The sequence below is a fragment of the Nuphar pumila genome, chromosome 12 (genome assembly GCF_984573655.1).
Source record: "Nuphar pumila chromosome 12, dmNupPumi1.hap1.1, whole genome shotgun sequence".
Classification (NCBI taxonomy): Eukaryota; Viridiplantae; Streptophyta; class Magnoliopsida; order Nymphaeales; family Nymphaeaceae; genus Nuphar; species Nuphar pumila.
The window spans coordinates 74704201-74721792 of NC_143260.1; positions in this window are offsets into that span (position 1 = coordinate 74704201).

A 17592-nucleotide genomic window follows, 5' to 3' on the forward strand; every position below is an offset into this window, starting at 1 on the left:
GTCACTGCGAATGATAGAAGGCAAATCTATCTACTAATGGAGGTCTTTATCTCTTTGTAAGTTTTTTTTGCAGCACATTTGTACCTCTTGTGTTCCTCCTAACGTATAAGAGTTGCTTGACTTTTCTCATGCATAGACTTTTACCAAAATATGCATCTGCCCTTTGACATCCACTTCTACCAAATATCTTCACATCAAAATCCAAATTACCATTATACTTGAACACCAAAAATTCTCTAAATTGCAAGGAATGACATGCGAAAAATGTTGGCCAACCATTCTTGAGAAACATGGCACCATCTTTAGCTGTTTAAGGTGACATTAGCACATTTATCTAACTTGATACGCCTTGCAATGGCTGGAGGAGTGTACTCAAAAGCAAATGGTCTTTCAGGTCCTGCATTTACCACTAGCCAGGGGGAGATTCAACACTCAATCAAATGATTCCAAAAGTTCTCAAATTCTCATACCAGATAGAACCCCACATAGAACAATCGAAACAAATGAGTATTTAGTTACAATACATCATGAAAAGCTATTTATGGGAGGACATTTTTGTTAAACGCATATCTATCTTTTAGAGACTCCCATTTTTACAGAAGAGATCACCAAAACATCCATATCGTTCATCATCGAGTTCATTTCCTGCTGCAAAATAATTCTATATGCAATTGCGGATACATCCTCTCCAAGAAAATGAGCTCAAAATGATTCTATGTGCAACTGAGGATATCCTCTCTAAGAAAATGAGCTCAAAATGATTCTATGTGCAGCTGAGGATACTCTCACTGCACCATTTTGTCATGAAGTATATCAAAGATTAGGCAGATATTTTTTTAACTGCGAAGTATGGTTTGCGAACAATGGAGGTACCGCCAGTAAGAATAGATCAAATAGATGGACATCAGTATCACCCCCTGTCTATCATGCAGAATATTTATGCTTGCTCCAGTATGGCAGCAACGATTGATGATGATTATGGTCGTTATATTCTGCATAAGCTTCAATATACTTCACGACAAATATGTCACAGTCATATGTGTCATGAATATATTGATGTATACACAAAAGATAACAACCATAATCATCATCGAAGATTATACAGATCTTTCCTCATGGCGTGAAACAACTGCATCATTAGCATCAAACCCCATCTATCAAGCATAGGTATAAGGAACACAGAAGAACAAAGAAGAAAGAAAAATACAAGGAAGGAGAAGAAGAAGAAGACGGAGGCGGAGGAGAAAAGAAGAAGAAGAAGTTGCGCTGCCATAGAAAAGGGGAAGAGAGGTTAAATAGATTAGGGTTTTAAACGTGGACAATGAGTCGGGTTGGGTAGGGTTTTACATAGAATAGGGTTTTACCCATGTGTACACAAATCGACACGACGTTTAGACTTAGTAAAGTACAAATCAATTTATTGATATAAATATTTAAGTAAAAGTTGCAAATCGCTATCACTTTTTTATAGAAGGTGTTCTATCACAATCTGTACAGCAACAGACATAAAGCGGAAATGATTTGTCCTATTGTGATTTGAGTTTACGAGCTTTGTCTATGTGAATGATGTTCTATTGTGATTTACACAATGCTATAATAGTAAGAACCCGTTATTATAAATTGTCATCTCACATTTAGCACTCATAAATAAAAATCATGATTTACACAATAATTCTATATTAGTAAGAATCGGGATTAGGGTTTGTTATCTTATTATGATTTGCTTTTATGAGCATTTTCTACATGAACGATATGTCGTATCGTGATTTACATAATGGCTGATTCATAAACAAATCGACACGATGTTTAGACTTAGTAAACTATAAATCGAGGTAACTTCATAAATATAAATTGATGTAACTTCATAAATACAAATCGACATCGTTCACAAAGACATATTGTTGTTGCAATAACTTTATAACTACAAATCAACGTGATTTACAACCACATTCATTTACAAAATATATGAGTATTTAGTTACAATACATCATGACCAATGGTTTGGCTTAGATACAATACATAACCATCATCATCAAAGAAAACAGATATCATCATATGCCCAATCGTGATTAGGGTTTAGTATTTATAGTTTAGGATTTTAAGGGTTTAGGATTTATGGTTTAGGATTTAGGGTTTGCGGTTTAGGGTTTAGGGTTTAGGGTTTAGGGTTTAGGGTTTAGGTTTTTGGGTTTTATGTTATAGGGATTGGGGTTTAGGGTTTAGGGTTTAGGGTTTAGGGTTTTATGTTTTAAGGATTGGGGTTTAGGGATTCGGGTTTAAGGTTTAGGGTTTAGCGTTTAGGTTGTAGGGTTTTAGGGGTTTAGGGTTTAGGGTTTAGGGTTTAGGGTTTAGGGTTTAGGGTTTAGGTTTAGGGTTTTCGGGGTTTAGGGTTTAGGGTTTAGGGGTTTAGGGTTTAGGGTTTAGGGTTTAGGGTTTTGAGTTTTATGTTTTAGGGATTGGGGTTTAGGGTTTAGGGTGTATGGTTTAGGGTTTAGGATTTAGGGTTTAGGGTTTAGGGTTTAGGAAGTTACCGTGACAATGATATGTCTTTGTTAGTCTTTGTGAATGAAATTGATTTGTATTTATAAAGTTACCTCAATTTGTATCATTGAATTATCTTGATTTGTACTTTACTACGTCTATACATCGTGTAGTTTTGTTTATTGTTTTTCTTTTTAGCCATTTATTAATCAGTCATGTATTATAACTAAATATTAATAGTTTTGATAAATGAATGTGGTTGTAAATAACGTTGATTTGTATTTAAGAAGTTACCGTGACAACGATATATCTTTGTTTGTCTTTATGAACGATATTGATATATAATATCGTGATTACTGAGCTTTGTGTTTTAGGTTTTTGGGTTTTGGGGTTTAGGGATTGGGGTTTAGTGTTTAGGGTTTAGGGTTTAGGGTTTAGGGTTTAGGGTCGACGAGCTTTGTCTATGTGAACGATATATCCTATCATGATTGACACAATGACTGATTAATAAAAGGCAGAAAACTAAAACAATAAAAAATCGAGATGATGTTTAGAATAGATAAAGTAAAAAACGAGGTTACTTCTTAAATACAAATCAATTTACAACTTGATACCGATTTAAGTCACAGTTGCAAATCGATTTCACTATAACGATTTATCCTATCACGATTTGCTTTAATGAGCTTTGTCTATGTTAATGATTTTCCTATCGCGATTTACACAATGATTGCTAAAAGACAAAAAAGAGGATGAAAAAACAAATCGACATGATGTTTATTGGTAATGTGAACAATTTATCCTATCACAATTTGTTGTTACGAGCTTTGTCAATATGAATGATATGTCAATAAAAATAGTAAATAAATCGACACGATGTTTAGACTTAGTAAACTACAAATCAAGACTTAGTTGCAAATCGATTTCACTGTAACGATACGTGCTATCGCGATTTGCTTGATACATCCTATCGCGTTGACTAGTTTTGTAAAAGGTCGATGAAATGACATTTTTTAATTTAATTAATGCGCAATGCAATTTATTTGCTCAGTATTTTTTGAAAACTGGCAATATTTTTTAAAAATTGGCTGTATGGGAAATGACATTTTTTTTATATATGACGGTTCAAGATGGTATCGCTTCGCTTTGCTTCGTGAACAAGGAACAGATAAACCGACGTTTCCTTTATAAACGACGTGTTCGTGAATCAAATATATAACCTGCTTTATCGCAAAGGGGGTATCGATGTCGAGAGAGGAGATGAGGAAGGAGAAGGCGACAGCTACATGACCAACAATGGCGAATCAGGCATATATTGTCTAAAGCTCATGATGAGTTTTTTCAAATTTTGTCTCTTTTATGGTGTATATTTGATTTGTGTTGTGTACTGTAAAAAGGAATTTCAATATCATTTCTTGAATATTTTGCTAATGTCAGTAGAACATCCACAAAAAACGGTGCCCAAAAACTCAACAAAGAGCTCTAAGATAACACCAAACGGCTGCAAAATGAATTTGCAGAAGGAAACACTATCAGTAATTGTGTACATATGAAATCACTATCAGTTATATATTATGTATGCCATGGGTATGTATGTTAACATATGCATATTTATTGCAAACAGAGTATATCTGATTTTGTCATGTATATTTAAAGCAACGCAACAACCAATACTAGACGCATCGTCACTTCTTATTTCATGGTATATCAGTTCTCTTATATGTTTATTTTCTTTTTTGATTTACTCTTGTTGCTTCGTGTTTTAACCTTACTAATATCACTGTTTCGTTTAATAGAGTTTTGTCTGTCGATTGCCATACTCCATTGGATTTCAAGATGGACTACCATACTGGGGTAATGATGATCACTACAAAGACTTTTGGTCAAGTGAGAAGGTAAGTAAAGAAACCTCTTGTCCAAGGTTTAGGTATAACAGTCCTAACACGATTTATACTATCGATTTATAAGATATTTTATCGATTTGCAGATATTGATTCCTACTCTGGCAAAATGCTCAGCATTGGGTCTTATACGTGATGGATTTACAGAAAAAATGAATATGGTGCTACAACTCATTGGACTTTCACACTAGTGTACATCGTGACATTTTGCATTTGGTGAGTTTCCATCTATAAGGGTATCATATCATGTACGGTGGCCAGAAATTTACTTGCTTCTACATTAACCACAGGTGGGATTCGTCAAAGATGTTTTGGGTGTCGACATTGGCGAGTGAAGGTTTCTCTCAGCACACGATGCTCCTTTACAAAATAATGGTGTCGATTGTGGCGTATTTGTAATAAAGTATATTGAAGCAATATACAATAGATGAGAACCTGATTTCGATGTTGTATGCTCTTTATTATCCTCTATTATTGGGGACTCAATTTATATATTGGTATCACATTGCATTTTTGTTGCAAGATGATATACCTAGATTTTGCACAGAACTATGCAAAAAATTGATGGAGTTTTTAATTACGGAAGAGAAAAAAATTCAACCGACAAGAATACCTAGAAGGCAATGAATGACGCAACCCCTCCAGGAGTAATATGATATGCACAAACTTCTAACAGATTTTATAGATTGTACAACCAAATTTTATATACAAATTTTGTAAGATCGTGTATACAAATTATGTAAATCTCTCTGGGTTGAAATAAATAAAATTTCAAATTTACTAAACATGCCAATAAGTTGGACTGTTATTTGTACTAAAGGCAAATCGTTGTTATGTCCGCCCTTCGTAAATGAAAATTATAAAAGTGATTAGCGTTTTATACAGTGAAAATGAGTTATTTTCTATAACGTGACATTCTCTGAGTGTATAAATCTATTTTAATTAGTGTAGCACACAAATGTCACTGAACAAATCATTGTAATGATTGGCCTTTGTAAATTAAAATTAAACAAGCATTTATATAAGGCTGAAATGATTTGCACAAACATTGATAAACGGCTGAAACAATTTGCAGAAACATTAATCATGCACTTTTACAGCGATTTGTACTCGTGCATAGTACGATTTTCATCCAGTTATGGCCGACATAGACATCATTGTGTAAATCGTTATACCATCATGATTTACACAATGATGTATGTCTTTTAGACAATGAGCTTTGTCTAAGTGAATGACATATACCATCACGATTTACACAATGATGTATGAAGGCTATGTGCTATCGCAATTTGCTTTTATGGGCTATGTCTATGTCAACGATATTTTCTAATCGCTTTTACGGGTGATTGGGGTTGAGGGTTGAGGGTTGAGGGTTTAGGGTTTAGGGTTTAGGGTTTAGGTTTTGGGGTTTGGGGTTTGGGGTTTGGGGTTTAGATTTCAGGTTTAAGGATTTTGGGTTTTACTTCAACGATACAAATTGAGTTAACTTCTTAAATACAAATCAATTTTGTTCACAAAGACAAACAAAGATATATTATTCTCGTTGTAACTTTGTAACTACAAATCCACATGATTTACAACCACATTCATATACAAAAAATATTAGTATTTAGTTACAATACATCATGACCAATGGTTTGGCTTAGATACAATACATGACCATCATCATCGAAGAAAACAGATATCATCACCAGTATAAAACCCACGTCCAAAATAGTGATGTGCTTCTAATGCAATCCAGATGCGGGAATGTGGAAAGCTATTTATGGGAGGACATTTTCATCAAACACATATCTATCTTTTAGCGACTCATTTTTACAGAAGAGATCACCAAAACATCCATATCGTTCATCATTGAGTTCATTTTCTGTTGTAAAGCGATTCTATGTGTAGCTGAGGATACATCCTCTCCAAGAAAATGAGCTCCTTAGTAATGGCAGCCTACTACACAATTTTTCTTGAACTGAGGCTGATTCTTAGAGACTCTAGCAATGGTACACTTTTGTGAATATGCTTCACAAACCTCAGCTCAGGCACTGTCCCCTTGAAGAAGCCGATGGGCTACATGATAAATCTCTTTTACATATTTGTCATGAAGTATATCAAAGATTAGGAAAATATTTTTGCAACTGTGAAGTATGGTTTGCGAACAGTGTTGGATTCGATAGTAGGAATAAATCAAATAGATGGATATCAGCATCACCCCTGTCTATCATGCAAAATATTTGTGCTTGCTTCGATATGGCCGCAACGATTGAAGATGATTATGGTGTCATAAATATATCAATGTATACACATAAGATAACCACCATAATTATTATCGAAGATTATACAAATCTTTTTTCACAGCGTGAAACAACTACGTTATCAGCATCAAACCCCATTTATCAAGCACAGGTAGAAGGAACACAGAAGAACAAAGAAGAAAGAAAAATACAAGAAAGAGAAAAAGAAGATGAAGGCGGAGGAGAAAAAAGAAGAAGAAGAAGAAGTTGCGCTATCGCAGAAAAGAGGAAGAGAGGTTAAATAAATTAGGGTTTTAGACTTGGACAACGGGTCGGGTAGGGTAGGGTAGGGTTTTATATATAGATCTATATTAGGGTTTTACGCACATGTACACAAATAGACATGATGTTTAGACTTAGTAAAGTATAAATCGATTTAACAGTTGCAAATCGTTGTGAGTAAATCGTGCTATTACATATCGATATCGTTCACATAGACAAACAAAGACATATCGTTGTCGCAGTTACTTCATAAATACAATTAGACATCCTGATAATTACCTACTGGTGATTATATCTATTTTTTTATGATGATGGTCATGTAAAAAAAGATTAGGTTTTTTCGTAAATGATTGCGGTTGTAAATCACATCGATTTGTAGTTTTAAAGTTACTCATCGATTTGCAATTGTTACTAAAATATTGATTCTGTATAAAATGTAAATCAGTATCATGTTGTAAATGAATTAACCTTAATTTTTGTCATTGAATTTCATGTTGATTTGTAATTATGGGTTTAGGTGGGGGAGTGATTGGATTGGGATGTATAATGATGTGTATATTTGAAGGCTAGATGAGACAACGATTTGTTCATGCACTTTTATCGTGATTTGTACTCATGCACATTACAATTTTCATCCAGTTGTGGTCAACATAGACGTCATTGTGTAGATCGTGATAGGACACTACATGGTATAATATCTTACAAATCAACACTATAAAATACATAATATCTTACAAATCGATATATATATATATCGTAAATTATATTATAAATCGATACGAAAATTCAGCATAATAGCTTACAAATTGACACTACAAAACACATAATATCTTACAAATCGATATACATATAGCAAAATATATTACAAATCGATACAGAAATTTAGCACAATAGCTTACAAATCGATATTAACAAACAAAACAATATCTTACAAATTTGTAATATGTTACTACAACTGCGATTTATGATACATTGCATATACTGAGTGAATGGACGATACCGGATGGAGTAGAAACCCTTCCTCGCATCTGTAAACAAGCATTCTTGTCAACAGGTCGCATGACTGTAGCATATTTGTCATAAAGTATATCGAAGATTTGGCAGATATTTTTTCAACTACTAAGTATGGTTTTTGCACAACGATTCGACTACAGTATATGTATAACGATTTGTATATGTGAAGGCTAGATGAGACAACGATTTTCACTAATTGTATAAGCACTAAGCAATGGCGATTTACCTACAGTATCAAAATTGTAGCTCTTTAGGCTAGATGAGACAATGATTTATACATGTGAATAATACATATTACAACGATTTATACATGTGAAAGATACATTTTTAAACAAGATTCACATGATATTCCTGTGTTTCATAGCTTTTTGGATGAAGTCATTTTCATGAACGGTGATCCACAGAAATATTAACAATTCTATTTTTGTGGCTCACGATTCATGAAAATGGCTTCATCCAAAAACTCTTTCTTAATAAGACCATCCAGTGTATAAACATATTCAACTTCTGTTTTGTTAAACTCTTAACAAATCTAACAATGTGAAATTTTGGTCATGCAAAGAGGCATAACAACTAACTTTATGGTAAGACTTAAACAGAATTCACATGCGATTCTTGTGTTCCATAGCTCGCTTTCAAATTGATCTGAGCCTATCATGAAACAGAACAATATAAGACACTATATTAAGTTTTACAAGAAACGCAAACATCCTCCCAACATTGATTACATACCAAAAGACTAGTAAAACTGAAGCTATCGTTCTGAAAAAATTGGTCGGGTGGATTGAAGGTTACAACGTTGTAGTACACGTCTGTAGGGTATTGCTGCATGTTAAAAATTATATAAGTTAGATATTGATAAGTTGCACGTAATACAATTTACATGGAAAGCAATATAATGTATTACATACCTGTTCATGCGAAGGGCTTGGTTGCTTTTGCTTAGAGGTTTGTTGTTTTTTAAACTTTTTTTTGCCAACCAATTCTAGTGCACCCTTTGTCCTCCGATGACTGCGATCAAAGGCAGGTTTTCTTTTAATACCCTTCGCTAGGTAAATTTTTTCATCATAATCTACAATGTTCACACCTGACTTGTTGAAGATGATGTTTACACTTCGGCACAATTTTTTATGAGTGTCAAGGGAAGCATGATTTTCACCTCCATTATTCGCTCCCATTTTCTTTGACTAGTCTTTCTGAGCTGAAATAGACTGATGATGAATTAACTGCATGTTTTTAAGTAACTTCCTTGACACTTTTCTCATGCATACATAGGCTTCTTCACTTTTCAATGTCAAATCTGCAACATGCATAAGTGACCTGTATAGTTTTTGGTAATGGGAGGATATGTGGTACTTCACATCAACACCAGATTGACTGACATTATCTTTATCCAGCAGTTTAATCTTTGTTTGTCTCGTCCATCTTTGCATTAAATATGACTCTGGTATTTCTTGTATTTTCTCTTGATTAAGTGTCTTTAATGCGTGACGACATAAAATATGTTCGAATTCATACATTTTGCACGTATATTCAATTGTTATGTTGTCAACATTGTACGTGACATGTATTTTTTGTCTTTTCAGATGCTCTTCACCCTCTTATACAATATGGTATTTGTGCATATTTTCGGTTTGCACATATCCTTCTATGTTACAATTCATGACTTGTATAACCTCCTTCTTAATCCATTCAAATACAGTTAGTATATACAGATCTGCAGGTTGCATCAATATTTTTATGCCCAAAGTTACAGGGTGTGTATTAAAGCATTTCACATCTTGTTTAAGTTCATTCTATCTAAGACCGTCTATAAATAATTCATATTGTTTTATGAAGCGAAACATTGTTAAACATGAATACAGGGTTTTCTTCAGTGTGGCATGCATAGATTCATCTCTTTGTGTGCTTATCATACATGCACAAAAGTATTGTCTTCCATATGCCAATGCACAGTTCTCTTTTTCTGCATATAAATTTTGTAACCACAGACAGTCTTCAAGGTCGTATATCGGAATCATTGCCTCCCAATCAGACATAAAGGTGACCTCGTCTATGCTCTCAAGTACACACCTTGTAAACTTTTTGTCAAACTTTGTCTTCTGATTAAATATGTGTCCTATGTTTTTTGTTGTATTTTGAAAAATATGTCACAAACATAGGCGATGATATCATCTAGCCATACATGAGACATTGTCGCCGTAATTGTGTGTTCATCATCTATAAGTATAGCTTCAAGTTGCTTCTCATTCATTGCCTGTGTAAATACTCTGAACAAACACTCAAAGCTTTCCTTGGTCTGGTCATACAAAAAAGCGCCACCTAATATACAACTCTGTGAGTGATAGTTTACTCTGACAAACTGCACAAATGGCCACTATTCAGTATTAATCTTCACTGTCGTATCAAAAATAAGCACATCATTGAAGTATTCATAACCTACTCTTGACTTTGAATCTGCTCAAAATATATTGGTAGCATATTCATCTTCATCCAGTTGCATTGCACTAAAGAAACTAGGGCCAATGCTTGATTTCTTTTGTAAGTAATCAACCAAAGAACATATTTCTTCATTCTTTATATTATCTGTCCTCTTCATTCTCAAGTGGTTTCTTAGATCCATAGGTGTGAATGGCACATTCTCACGACCACTATCTATGTGCGCACACAAATTGTATGTTTTCCTTGATGCAATGCCGACGCTATCAGCTATTTCAGCAATTGCAGCATGTGCTTCAGTTACTTTACGATGTGACCTTAACATAGGAGTCATAAATGAAGCTGCTAAATCATGGTTATGATCATTGATTAAATTATGAACTACATATTTCTCATTTGGAAGTCTTCTTAACACCATTTTTGCTGGACATCCACATCTTGAATCTGGCTTGCTCCTTGTTGAATTTCCACTTGACTTCTTTCAACCTTCCTTAGAACAAACATATGTCTTTCTCACCACGACACCCTGTGTATTTTTTAACCAAAAATACCTTCTAACACTGAAGCCAAGTTTTAAGGCATAATCAATTATAAAATTTGTATGCAGCTTTCTCATTATTAAACTGCATTCCTTCTACGGGAATAGAGTCAAGTGCACTATCATGTACATTCCCAGTGCCTGCACCTTTATCAAGTGTATTGTCATGATCGTCTACCTCATTATCGAATTGCATTTCTTCTGCTAGAACATTCAAGTCAATAGTGAATCCAATGCATGCACCCTTGTTATCATGTGCATCATTAGTGCACATGTTCACTTCTTCAGGTGAGTCATTAGTACAGATGTTCACTTCTCCATAACTTTCCAATGATTAAGATAGATCATATTCATTGCAACTAGATGATATGTTCACCACTATCATAAACAAGATATCATTTTGCATTAGCTAGCGCATATGTTTACTATAATTTATTCAAGATGCATATAATAATGGATACTGATAAGGTTAAGCAAGTCAAAGAAACGATTCGATGAATCATAGTATAAAAGCAACAATGATTTGTTATTTGCTTATTAATGATTCATGAAATGCACATCATATTAATATAATATTCATGCATTTTCATGTGTTTTAAAGGTTTAGAACCCATGTATTGATGTAATTAGATATAAAGAGGTCACAGTTTGAATTTCACTCGAATCGAAGTTAAAACGAGAAAAATATCGCATTTTTTAGGGTTTTGGATCAGATTTTGAGGTAGACTGGATCCAGTTCTGACCCAAGAGCTTCAATTTGGATCTTGGACTAGATCCAAATCATATATTTTCCCAAACCCACATGATCTAAAGTGGTTTTAATAAATATTTTCTGAAAACCCCCTCTTTCTAACTCATTTTGGTAGCGTAGTGTAAATAACAAGTAGTTTAGGATTTTTATTAAAATATACTTTTTAAGTAGGTAGTTTTTTAGAATTTAGCTTAACTTAGGGAGTATAAAAGGTTTAGAAAAAGAAGAGAGGATGTTTTTGGCTCTTGGAGAAAAACGCCTCCCCCCTTGAATCTCTTCTCTCTCCCCCTTCCACTCTCTCACCCCTTCATCATTTTAGTTTTTCTTTTCTTCTTTTTCTCTTCTTCCTCCTTTCTTTCCTCCACTCTATTTTGTGTCTTTTCTTGAGTGTGTTGTATTTTATTTTTCATGTACTGTAAATATATTCTGAGAGCTTCATAATCGGATTCGGTGTGTCGTCTACCATCACAGAGTATCTGACTGTGTTCTCTCTTCAACCGGGCCTCCTTCTTTGCTTCCAACACCATCCTTCCTCTTCGCAACTCGGTTCTTGGTAGATTGTAAAAGCTGGAACTAAAGTGCAGACAATCCAAGGACGTGTTGGGCATGCTCTTCAATGCCAAAGATCACTCGTGTTCTCCCTCTTTCATCGGACGAGCCGAAAGGTGCGTCTTCTCTCCCTTGTTCTTCTAGCTAGCATCGAGTCAGGTCGTGTCGGTTCTTAGGGTCAGTCGTGAGTCAGTCCTTATTCTATTTGCGTCAGTCCAATTCCACATGTTTTACAGTATGAAACACTATTTTGATTTGATTCTTGCATGTACAAGAATCGATTTTGTGGTTACATCTTAGATTCAGCTGATTGAAGCTCCCGCTTTTGCTCTTTTAATTGCAATCGGTCGAATCGTGTATATAAGTTGTTTATAATTTTTATTTTTATTTTCCATTAATTAATTTATGTTTGTACAGTCGTGTTTGACAGTCTGATCGGATCTAGCTTCAGCTGGTTCGATCAATGTTGTATTTTCGCAGTCACCGGTTAGAGTTAATTGGGTTAGATTAGGTTAGCTTTAATTTTTTCATTCGATATTAACTTTAGTTTTACTTTCATAATTCTGTTTTAGCAGTTGTATAACAGTAGACTAATTAAATTTCATTTGTGTGTAATCATTTGAACTAATTATGACTAATGACTTAATGTGCTAATTTATATTCATTAGCTTAGATATAGCCAAGTAGCATAGTCTCTTTATAATTTTTTGTCATTCATATTTTATTTAATATTATTAGGTTAATGTATGTTAGTGTAACTAGTTATTAGGTCGACATTTATGTTAAGCCATTGCATTATTAGGTTAGCCTTTCAGATTTCGTTGCCTTCAAATTTTTCTAGCAAGTTGTGACTTCGTAGAAATGACTTTCAAAAGCGTGAATTGCATTTTAGGTAGTCGTTGATTTCTTGGTTCAGCCTTTAGGTACATTAGTTTTTTTTTAGCCTTGTGTCAATTTTGGTAGTTAGAATAGGTAATGTTGTCCATCTTCATTGCATTGTATTATTTTAGCAAGAATTGACCTTTGCTTAGGATTTTAAAGAAATCGTGAATCACATTTTAGGTAGGTCCTTATTTGTTTTGGTTGGTTTAGGTAATATTTCATAATTTGAATATGTTCTAGACTTTACTTGATAGATTCAATTAGGTTAGCATTTCATTCTTTGTCATTCATTTTATTTAGTAGGTGTTGACTTTTCATGGGTATTTTGAAAAACCGTGTAGATGTTTTAGGTAGACTTTTGAATTGCTTTATTTATTTTAGGTAAATTTCCTATGTGAATTATTATGTTAACTAGTAGCTTTTGAATATGTGTGTTAATTGTGGTAAATAATAACTTTTGGTAGTTAGAATAGGTAATTTTTGCATGTCATTTATTTTTTTTAGTAAATGTAGATTTTTGTTTAGGGTCATTTTAAAATTCATGTGGAGTGCTATGTAAGTTAGTTTAGGATTTGAATTGTAAGGATCTTTTCCATACTTGATTTGATTAGCCTAATTAGGTGGGTCTATAAAGCAGTGTATTTTATTTTTTTAGTAAAATTTGACTTTTAGCTAAGGTTTTAGGAAGTTCGTGTGATGCAATTTAGGAAACTTTAATTAGTTGCTTCCTTTGGTCTTAAATAACATTTATATTTTGAAGTGATAGGTTAGTCAGTAAATGATGATTCCTTGTTTCAATTTTTAGGAAGTTTAACTTTCTTTGGTAGATACGTCTTAGTAATTGGGGTAGTTATACATTTCATTTTTAGTAAGCATTAATTTTGCATTAGATTTTTAAAATTCATGAGGTGCTATGTTAGGCAAGTGAAGTGTTTTCTTTCCCTTAGATTAATTCAGTTTCCATTCTTTAGTCTTAAAATAGATCCATTTTGAATTGCTTAGCATTAATTTCCTAATTTTAATTGATTTTCTCAAAGTCAGTCTAGTTATTAGGCCTTAGTGTAATTTCTGTTTTTAATTCTTAGGCTAGATTTGGTAGTTGAATTTCATATTTTTTTTATATTTTATTTGATTAGTATTAATTAAAGTTAGTGAATAGGATTTCTCAAATTTGTGTAGGAGTGTTAAGTTAGGAAAGTGTTAATTAAGTTGGACGTTTAGGTCTTTCTTTCAATTCTAAGTTTAAATGCCTTTCTTTATTATCAGGTGATTTAATTTTAGTATTTGTTGAATTGATTCTTTAACTTTAGTTTAAATTGATAGCTTTTGTTTTAAGTAAGTTGAATTAGCCTTAGTGGGGCCCACTTAGGGGCGTGAGCACCTAAACTGAATCCCATTCATAAACCACCCTCTCTATGCCGTAATTAGATTTAGTTAATTTTAAGTAGCTTTAATTTGTCTAAGTAAGATTATTTAGTTTTAATTTCTTTCTTAGCTTTAAGTTAAATTAGTTATAAATTTAAGTTAAGTTAGTTACTTATCTTAAGTTAGTTACATTAGCATTAGATTATCATTGTAGTTCATTTAGTATTTTACTTGTTGTTTTAGACTTAATTCGTAGTTCTAGAAAGTAATTTAGGTTTTAATTATAGATTTAATTTCTTTAGTTTATTTAATTTTTATTTACTGTTATCTAGCTTGGTAGTAGGTATGTTAGGTCTGTTTTGTAAAAGCCTAAGTTCAATAGTGTGTGAATCACATGCCTTTGAATTGACATGAATTGAAGTTTGAAAGGCTAATCTGCTGTTTTTGGCAGTCATTATTTCATATGAACTTTTTTAAAGTTTTTCTGAAAAACCAGATCTATTCTCTTCATTGATGTGTTGACTGCCTGCAGACCAAAAATCATCTCAATCAGAGTTGATTTGGTCGAGGTTTAAAGCATTTTTTAAAAATAGGTTTTTCGGGATTTTAAATTTCGGGACAGATTTGTTTCAGAATTTTATTGGTTTTGAAATGCTTGTATCCAGAGCTCCTGGATGTGTTTTTGAGATCCGTAAAATCTAACAGATTCCTACACGTGTCAAGAATCCAACAAAATAAAAATCATCTGATTTGGACTCTGTTTGGGCTTTCAAACACTCTATTTTCAAAACCCTATTAGAAAGTGATCCGTGCACTAACGTGAGGGCAAAACAGATATTTCACAAATTCGTTAGTTTTCTGTAATTTTTCTTAATTTTCTGTATAATAGTCCATTTAATTACAGTAGTGTAGTTAGTTAGTCTAGCATACCTTAGTTAGTTTAATTAGAATCTCCATTTTTGTTTATTTTTATTTTAATTGCAATTTAGTTATTCATCAAGTTTAGAATTAGAATTAGTTGTAATTTTTAAATTATTTATAGTTATTTCCATTACGGACTTTTTATTTTCTGATATTTTAGGTTGATAAACTTATGACAGGTCAAAGGTGTATTCATGTTTAGAGTGTGAATTCACATGTGGTGAAAAGATGAAAATTCCCCTGCGATCTGGAGGAAGCTGAAGCAAGCACATTTAGAATTTACTTTAGTCCATTTTATTTGTTTATTAGTGTGTGACTTAGTTTGTAGTTATTTTGTTTTATTGTAAACATTTATTATATTAATAAATTGAAATTTTTAGATTTAATTAGAATATTATCCTGTTCCCTGAGGATCAGACCTGTACTCGCCATGAAAGTGGAAAGTCAGTTTTTATTTATTTGGTTGTTGATTTTCCAAAGCTTTTTATTGAAAAATATGTTTTAAAAATATCATTACAAAAAGACCAACCACTTATACTATGCATCGAGTTGTTACTTACCATGCCAATAAAAGAAATGATTTGTCGTATATGTGTGTTGACGATAGTGATTCACGTGACAGCGATTTAATTATATCTACGACGTTGTGAAGCGATTTCAATAGAAATCGCTAAATGTGTAGCGATTTGAATATGAAAATCGCCATCGCAAGCACGCAACAATGTATTTCCGCACGCACACATTTTAAAATTCTTTCTACAAATATCTTATAAATCAATACTAGAAAACACATAATATCTTACAAATCGATATGCATATCGCATAATATATTACAAATTGATATGCAAATTCAGCATAATAGCTTACAAATCAACACTACAAAACACATAATATCTTACAAATCGATATACATATCGCAAATTATATTATAAATCGATACAAAAATTTAGCATAATAGCTTACAAATCGACACTACAAAACACATAATATCTTACAAATCAATATACATATCGCAAATTATATTATAAATTGATACAAAAATTCAGTATAATAGCTTACAAATCGACACTACAAAACACATAATACAAATCGATATACATATCGCAAAATATATTACAAATCGATACGAAAATTCAGCATAATAGCTTATAAATCGATATTAACAAACAAAACAATATCTCACAAATTGGCAGTATGTTACTACAACTGCGATTTGCGATACATTGCATATACTGAGTGAATGGATGATACCGGATGTGGTAGAGGCCCTTCCTCGCATCTGTAAACAAGCATTCTTGTCAACAGGTCCCAGCGTACAAATATCTTTTATTTTTTAACCATTGAAAAAACAGGATCCACTTGCAATAATAAAACAACGCCTTAATGGCACTCATGATGACATACGTTCTTCAACAATAGCATGATGACATGGAAAGGTACTCACGACGCCTTAATGGCACGTGTTGGAATGTTTGTGCGTCATTGCTTTTTTTCATACTGCCTAACGAAAACGAAGAAGAAGAGAAGATTGTAAAAAGAGATGGCCGACAAATGCCCCTATGACGCCCACTAATGATCGAACCAGACAATCGATTTATAGTTATCTCCACGAGGTAGGAACGAACCCGAGAATATTTTGTAACACAAGGCAGGAACAAGAAGGCGACAATGTGTTGTAACATAAGCTGAAAACCAAGGCGAGAACCTGGACTCGAGATGACGGCAAAGGGTGCTTTGACGATAGTAGACGACGGTAAAGAGTGCATCGTCAAAGTGAGCTTCTGTTACAGCAGATGGTGCAAACAGAATGTTTGGACTTTGAAGAGTTAACATCATCCTCGACTTTCTGGATAGAGAACATTTTTATCTTTTTCTCGAACCATTGTTTCATTTTTCTAGATGGAGGACATTTTTGTTCTTTTCTCGAACCATCGTTTCATGACGAGAATAGCAGAAAAGGGTACTTAAGTCTTTGCAACTGCACCAGACTCCGATGCTAAGTGATGCTGACACATACGGGAATACGAGCCCCACGTACTTATATATGTGGTGCTCATTCTGACCCCTAAACACGCACTATAGCAAACAGGGGAGAACACACACCTCATTGTCTCCATGTAGTCATGTAGACCATGGTTTTGATAGATGGATATCACAACTCATCAGGGTTGGATCACTTCCATATCAGAAATTCTGCCATGGAATACAAAGCTGAAGCCGCTCATGGAAAGTCAGATCCAATCATAG